The sequence below is a fragment of the Pyrgilauda ruficollis genome, unplaced genomic scaffold (genome assembly GCF_017590135.1).
Source record: "Pyrgilauda ruficollis isolate IOZ18807 unplaced genomic scaffold, ASM1759013v1 scaffold109, whole genome shotgun sequence".
Lineage (NCBI taxonomy): Eukaryota > Metazoa > Chordata > Aves > Passeriformes > Passeridae > Pyrgilauda > Pyrgilauda ruficollis.
The window spans coordinates 355321-363211 of NW_024509099.1; the positions used below are offsets into that span (position 1 = coordinate 355321).

Sequence of the window (7891 nt, forward strand, 5' to 3'; positions counted from 1 at the left end):
ACTAATCCCCTCTAGTGTTTGGCCTCGCTGCCCCTCCAAGGTCTTAGGACCCACTGCAGAGAGTAATCCAACCTCGGCATTTCAGAAAATGAGAATGCAAAACACAGCTTATTTAAAATATTTCCCTTCCCGATTTCCCTGGCAGGAGGCCAAATAAGAACAGAGTAAATGAATCATCTTCTTTATGGTTTAGAGTCTTTCCACACATAGGAAATAGGAGATATGGCTGTACTTAAAGTACTGTCAAATACACCAGGTAAACACACCTCTAGAAAGAGTATTATCTGCAGCTAACATCACAAAATTACTTTAACACTCTGTTTCCCCTAAAAATGAAGGTGAAACATTAAATAAATTTCTAAATTCACCCTTTTAAATCCAAGGGTGCTTTTAGGAAGGCACATACCATTACACTGCACAACTTGCATGCTGATCAGAATAGGAACAGAATTTTGACTGCACAGGCAAAGCTGTTCAGCCATCTTTTTCATAAAGTCCTGACTTGCCAGAGTAAAACCTTTTTACAGGACTAGACCAGTTCTGACAAAACTTATTCCACATGCAAATTTTCTCATTTTGGGTCAAAATGAGAGAGACTCTTAATTATTCATGATTAAGATCAGGAAAGTCTTTCTTTCTCCTACACCTACATTCTCATCACCTGCAGAGAGAAACAGCTCACTACTCCAACCAGCGAATCTGATGGCAAACATATTAATGGCAGTTTTTAGACAGACACTGTTTTGTCCTGATGCACGCTGGAAGATGGTTGGTTTGGGGTTGTTAACGGGGTTTTTTTTAATAATTGCCAGTAGCAGAAAATCATTTTACACTTAGCCCTAAACTATCTGATTTTGTTAATATTCTGTCCTAACCCAACAAAGATTAATTAACTGTGAGCAGATATTTAACTCAATGGGACTCCTCACTGTACATTGTATTCAGCTTGCACATGAAAAAATTGGGCCTTACACTGAGCAACTTCACATCAGTGTATAAATTGTTATACACAGACAGGATCAGAGATAAAATTTTCACTGTCTGCATGAAGTAATGCACTCTATCAGATTTACACAAACTCAAAGCCCTTAAGATAGCTATCTCCAGAGCAAGGTCAAATTTCTGCAGAGCCAGGAGTATCGAAGGCTGGCTGCAAAAGCTAGCTAAGCTTCAAAGTTCAACCACAAATAAAAAAGTCATGTACATGCACACTGACTTTCTTTTCTCCTGTTCTGACATTAAATTTAAAGACACACTATAAATAAAATGAAGGAAAAAAAAAGTATTAGCCCAGTTTTAAAAAAAAAAGACAATCAAGGGGATACATACTTTTCAATGCTGATACATAGAACTTAAGTTCTTTTTTTTCCTCCCATCAAAAAACATTTAAAACACTGCAGATTCCAAAAGCACTTATTTTTGTAATACATAGGACATTCAAGTCAGTACTGATATAACAACTTCTATTCAATGTCTTCTTCTGATCATCACTGGATTAGACAACAGCTCAGGTAAGTGCAGCTGGTGAATAGAGACTTTTATCCCTGCAGTAAGGGACCATACAATATTTACATTCACAGCAAGTATTTTCCCAAGTAACTGGATTTTTTGCACAAAATAATGCCAAAGGCTAACGGCTAGTATTTTATTACGTCTCAGTTTTACTTACTACTACTAACCAGCAGCTCCCTTCCTTTCAAAAACCAAAGAGAGGACAAAAGTCAATGTTTCAGTGTGCATTGATCAGCACTGGTTTTGCCTTTTTTCCACTGAAGAGAGAACAGGGAGGGGAAGGAATAAAAAAGCCACCAGCCACCTACCTTACACAGACTGAGACTTAAGCTCTTACACACAACTCAGTGACTCGTACCTCTGAATGCACAAACCAACTATTCTAGAGCCGGTCTCCTAAGGCTAACCAAAATTCCACCCTGGAAAACTCCCCCAGCACATGTTTCACCCAAACCAGTATCCCTGCACAAACAGCTTCTGTTAGTGTATCCGGCGAGAATTCCTTACTTGCCCAGTTCCCACCAGCTCCTGAAAGAACATCCATCCAAAAAGCTGCCTACCCTGTTTTTTGGAGTACAGCTTCCACATAGCTCATCCTAGAAGGCACACCTTCTGTAATCAAAAACCTTTGCCCTGCTGACATTTGTCTCTGTTTCTCTATTTTATTAAAACGCATAATCTGATACCTGATTACTAACCCAAAGGAATTCCAAGGGTATCAAAACCCATTACTGAAGTCAAACACAGTCAAAATTACAGCTTGTAACTGCCCAGTCCTGCAGCACTTACTGAGGTAAAGCCAGGAGAGACAGAATTCTCTAAATCAGAAGGAACAAAAAAAGAAGGCAAGTTTGACCACTGTGTTGTAGACATCATGGGATCGAAAAGAAACATTTGGAGTAGCCTACTATGTTCCCAACCTATTTGAGGAATGCAGACTGCTTTGGAGAAGGAAAAACAATCACCTACTCAAGACTCCTACAAGCTACTCTTTTAGCACATTTACCAGAAAACGTCAAGATTAATTAAGAATAAAACTACTCAAGAAAAAAACAAGAGATCACACACTGTAAATCCAAGTCTGACTGGAATCTCACTTCCAACAATGTTTTCAAAAGTAGCACTTTATGTACTGTTTTAAGCAATACAAAATATCCTTGAGGAAAAATGCAGATTTAATAACTTTGGTAATCTCAAATGCTAAATTAATCACTTTATCTCCTAACTGCATTCACCACATGAACTCAAGATCATCAAAACCTAACACAACTACTCTTACAGGTCAGTATCATATACATCCACGTTAAATGACACAAGTACAGCTGCTGATTACACAGTGCAATAAGAAGCAAAGAACAATACCATATATCTGTGTGATTTACTTAACAATATGCACAGGTTCATTTTCATGGTTTAAATTTTTAACTTCAGACCACTTAAACTCCCAGAAAAAATTACTAATATCTACTATCTATACCTTCACTTCCAGAGAAAATGGCTCTCATCCAAAACTATTTTACAGCAGTTTACAGCAAGATTGTTTAGTGTTTACAACAAAAATCCTCACATTTTACAAATCTAAGATTTTTTTAAAATTGCCAACCTATTGCACTTGACAGATTACAAAAAAAGACTGCTTCCCAGAAGACAGAGCATGAGACACTATGTGCCCGAAATATACAAAAAAGGAAGCAATGTTAGGGGAGAAGCACCTGGACAGAAATGTCTATATACAGCATTCTATGCTTTGCTTTACCTGCAAGAAAGATTTGCTTCATATTCCATCAATGGAGTTTAAAGTCAGAGGCAGAACAAGTCAGCCACTCTATTGACATCCATGCTAAACAAACACCTACGTTTAACTTGCATAGTTTTCTTGGTGATGCAGCAACCAAGAAAGAATTTTTAGGTAACATGTGGCCTCATAAATGAGGCCAACTGAGTTCCTCAGAGTTCAAAGTGTTATGTGAATGGTTAAGGAGACAGAAAAGGACCAATAGTTTCCAAAGTATTTTATTTTAATATTTTCCAGAAAAAAAAACAACATGAGAGATAACAGTTTAATTAATCTTTTAAAAATTAAAAATATGCAAAGATAGGTTCTTAAATCCACATTACAGACTAATGAGGAGCAGTTAGATTTGCAAAGCCAAACACCTCAAAGCCTTCTGAAATTGTCTGGAGTTCCAAATGCTTATTGTTCTCATGCCTGTACATGACAAAAGACCACAAAAACTACCAAAACAAAATATCCAGAGTAACTTTTTTTAAGTGAGCTTAAGGACCTGAAGAGCTAAATTTCTAATGCTTTGATCTGAAAATTTTAATTCTCACAATGAGCAACTAAGCCAGATTTTTCTCCACATTGCCTATTCAAATTCAGTCTGTGTAGACTCTAGCAAAGTTTGTGTACCCTTTGTCATAACCTTGATGTATCAATCAACACTTTACATAGAGTCAGCTTTCCATTTTCATCCAGAGCAATAATTATAGGCCAGTTTTCTTTCAGTTTGCTTTTATGCATCAGGAGAGGCTGAAGTAGGCAACAGGTTTTTGTTTCAATAGTTTTTTTCAATTCAGTTACGGGGGGAAAACCTTCTGCAACGAAAAAAAACCCCAAAGCCATGAGTTTCTAAATGTTTCTTTCAAAAGTAATGTAACTATTTTTAACACAGAAATTTCTTCAACTTGCATAGTGCAGTGTTTTAATTCAGAAATCAGTTATTTCAAGAGGAAAAAATAAAACAATAATAAAAGAAGGAATGCACTGTGTACCACGAATCTTTATATTGTGCTGTATCAAAAATGTATTTGAGTGGTATGATATGGTAATCCTGGATAATAAATATCCCATTAAAAGCACAATCATCTTCTTTTCTACAAAAACATACTGTTATATGTAACTTGACATTTGAAATCATCAAGAATGATTTTTTAAAATGCTTTTCTTAAAGGATACTTCCTTCTCTACTACTACAAATTTATTGGGAGGGACCAGGACAAAGGTGGTAAGAACTTGGGACCTTTGTCTTCTGAAGACTGATATTTATTTCCAGAAAAGTAAGTGTGCAACAAAACAGAAAGCAAACAAATTTTGGAATAAACATAAGGACAAGGAACATTACAGATATAATTCTTTCTCTTCTGAAAAATAAAAAACATAAAAAAGAGTAAACTCAAATTTCTGTATTTGCTCTCAGGGTAATACTTTACAGTACAAAATATACAGTTACATGGCATAAGATATATCTATTCTGTTTTTCATCCTACCCAATTTATATTCAAGCCATTTTTGCATCTGCATTACATTCCCTTTTATACTATTTGTATCTTATTTTCTTCTTTGGAGCGTCAGAACTGCTTGAGCTACCCTCTCTAATTTCTTGCTAATACACATTAAAGCCCTATCAATAAAACACTGAGGCACACACCAGCTGAGAACAGTCGTCTCCTTCCTATCTATTTTATGTTATTGCATTGTACTACCCAAACACTACTAAACTCGTGCTGTGTAGGCCCAAGAGGGCTGTAAAGAAAGAGAAAAAAAGGCACTGGAGTTAGGGATTACCCTGGACTATGGCCCCAGTTTTGCCAACAATAGCATAGCAAATATGTAGTGAACTCAGGGTAGCCCTACCAAATGAAGTCCTGCAATTCAAATTACTGTAAGACTATAAAAAAAATCATAAGAAATAGCAGAAATAATTTACTTGCTTTGTACGAACAACTTTTTGTTAAAAGTTCACTCTCTCACTCCACCAATTGATTATGTTAAGGAGAGTCAGAAGTTGTAATCTACTCACAGAACAGTAAGAACCAGTTACCATTTCTTCAAACCATCCCTCTCCAAGAATAAGCCAAGATTACTGACCAACTTCACAATCTAGGATTAAAGAAGTTAATAGCATGGTATAAATTAATACACAGCTGTTTTTTAGATTTCAGTACCTCAAGTTTTTATGAAACTTAGAATTATCCATCACATCTTCTGAATCCATGCAAACACTTTGATGCTGCAATACATGCAGCACATTAAAGTGATGTTCATGAAACCCCTGGAAACAACACAGAGCTTCTCCCTAACTACTCCATACCCATGCAGTTATCCAGGGATTTAGCTAACGTGGGTATGTCTGCATAACAATACACTGTTATCACTTAAACTTCTAAGTATTAAGGCTTAATTTCATTAAATTTTAACTTTTAAAAAAAATCTACCTAAATCTCAAAACTTGGGACAGAGGGAATGCATCCCTGATTAAGCATACAAGAGGTGAACCTGTTTCAAGTAAAAGCTCAGTTCCAAACACAGTACAATGCCACAAACTCAAGAAATCTCGAAGAGGAAGTGAAAATTCCCTTCAAGTACTGTTTAACACATCAGAAAAGTAAGCATTTTGAAAAAGCTGAAATTGTCTTTCTTAAGTTACACTGTGAGTTATGACTACTGTCCTATTGCAGAAGACTCAAAAAATACCTACACATTCTCTAGTTGTTTAGAGTCTTCCAGCCAAGCTAAGTCATTTATTTTATAATTGCACGAAAGCTTCCATATTTTCTACCATCCAAAGATGTATCTATTAGCACAAACAAAAACTATAAACAGAACCAGTTCTGGTTTTTTCCACCCAGAGTAGAAATGCAGATGCATTATTCCTTGAGTACTTGTGCAGACAGCAACTATCCAAGACAGGAGGCCTGCAGCAGGCATTTTTTAACTAAAAAGGTGTATTAAGAGGATAGATAGACATGGCATAAACGTTCCTGGCCTGTAGGAAAGAGTGGTTGGGCCCTCACAGTGAAAGAGCACAAGAATTTTTTAAGGGGAAGTCAGTTTTCCTGACTAAAGCATATTCTACGACCAACTTCTTTAATGCAGTAACCTACTCCACAAGAAAAAAAAAAAAAAAAACCCTGTGTTCTAAAGTAAGATGATTGTGAAAACATAGGAAGACAAAAATAAAGAGGACATAAAGACATAGCCAAAGCACCCTCACATCACAGAAGTATCATCCACTGCATCTCTCAAAACCCCGTTGTTTTGCAAAGGCTTTTTTCATAAGCAAACGGGCTGGCATGGGCTAGTTGTTTTCTAAGAGAAGTGGCATAATTACGGAAAGAGAGTGTAAAAAGCAGCTTGAAGAACAATGAAAGCGAGCAAAGTTTGAGGATCTGGTAATGCTTTTGTTAAAGTCAAGTTCTTAAGGGTTGCCTGTCACAGAAAGGAGCCTCTCTCGCTCGCCCCTTGGGGAGCCCTTGGCGCACCCTCACCTCGCAACAACCCGAGGATCCTCCACGGCACAAACCCTGACACCGGCTGCCCAAATCGCCACCCGGACACCCGCCCCGCCGGAGACAGGGACATACAAGCCTCAACTGAAGGCGGGTTTCACGGCGGGGTAAAGGGAAATCAGTCCAATTCCGCCGCCCCCCACAATGGCACCATTAGGCGCGGGGTGCATTCGGGCAGCGGCCCAGGGTAGGAGCACGGGATAGGAGCTCCGGCGGGCCCCGCTGCCGCGACTGGCGGGGACGAGAGGCTGGCCTGGACCCCCTCCTGTCACGGCGGGGGCTGGGCAGCGCCTCGCCGGCCCGAGCCCGGCACTGCTTCCCTCCTGCCCGCCCGGCCGCCTCGCAGGCCGCGCCGCGGCCCCGGTGCCTCCGCAGGGCCTGGCACCGCCGCGGGCTCGGGGAGCGCAGCAAACAAAGGGAGCGGAGGCCGGGGCCGCGGCCCGGGAAGAGGGCGGCGGGCAAGCGGCGAACCGTACCGGCCCAATCCACGGGCTCCCCCTCCACCGCAGCAGCCCTCCGCGCCCAGCGGTGAGGGGAGGGGGGAGCCGGGCCGCGGTGCGCCCGTTGCCCCGGGGACGCTCACCCAGCGGAGGCCGCGGTGTCCCGCTCCCGGCGCGGGCCTCTTCCCGGGCACCTCAGCGGTGCGGCCCGGCCTCCGCCGGCTCCCAGGCTCGGCGGGGAGCAACCTCCGGGGGTGGCGGAGCGGCACTCACCGAGGAGGAGGAGAAGGAGGAGCTGGCTCTGCTGTTGCTTTCGCGGGGCCCGGCCCGGCTTCGGCTCTGGCTCCCTCCCTCGCCGTGCCGCCGCCTCCCTGTTCCTGGCGCCGCCGCCGCCGCTTCCTCCGCCTCCTCTGCCCCCACCCCTCCGTCCTCGGAGGGGCGCACGGGGGCGGCGAGCCCGCGATGGCCGCCGCCTGCCGCAGGCACGGCTACGGCTGAGGCTGCGGCTGCGGTGCCCGCGCACAGCCCGGCGGCGGCAGGAGGGCCGCGGGCATCCCTGCTCTGTCCTCCGCCTGCCCCGCCGCCCCCGCCGCCCGACGGACTCCACCAGCCCTCTGCGGCCCGTCTGCCCCGCAGAACCCGGGCCC

The 7891-nt window shown here is 42.3% G+C and overlaps 1 protein-coding gene across 6 annotated transcripts in view; it reads right to left on the minus strand.

The window, feature by feature from the left end:
* SOCS6 (suppressor of cytokine signaling 6) overlaps window positions 1-7639 on the minus strand; it is a 28121-nt gene extending 20482 nt beyond the window's left edge. Inside the window, exons 1-2 of one of the 6 annotated variants that reach the window (XM_041472879.1) lie at window positions 7518-7554; window positions 5316-5395 (exon numbers count right to left, since the gene is read on the minus strand). The gene's annotated coding sequence lies outside the window, so the exon portion shown is untranslated. Of the gene's footprint in view, window positions 1-5315; window positions 5396-6783; window positions 7015-7387 lie in introns of those variants that run through there. The other 5 variants (XM_041472869.1, XM_041472843.1, XM_041472888.1 and 2 more) reach the window with 5 other exon arrangements.
* Window positions 7640-7891: the final 252 nt, after the last annotated feature.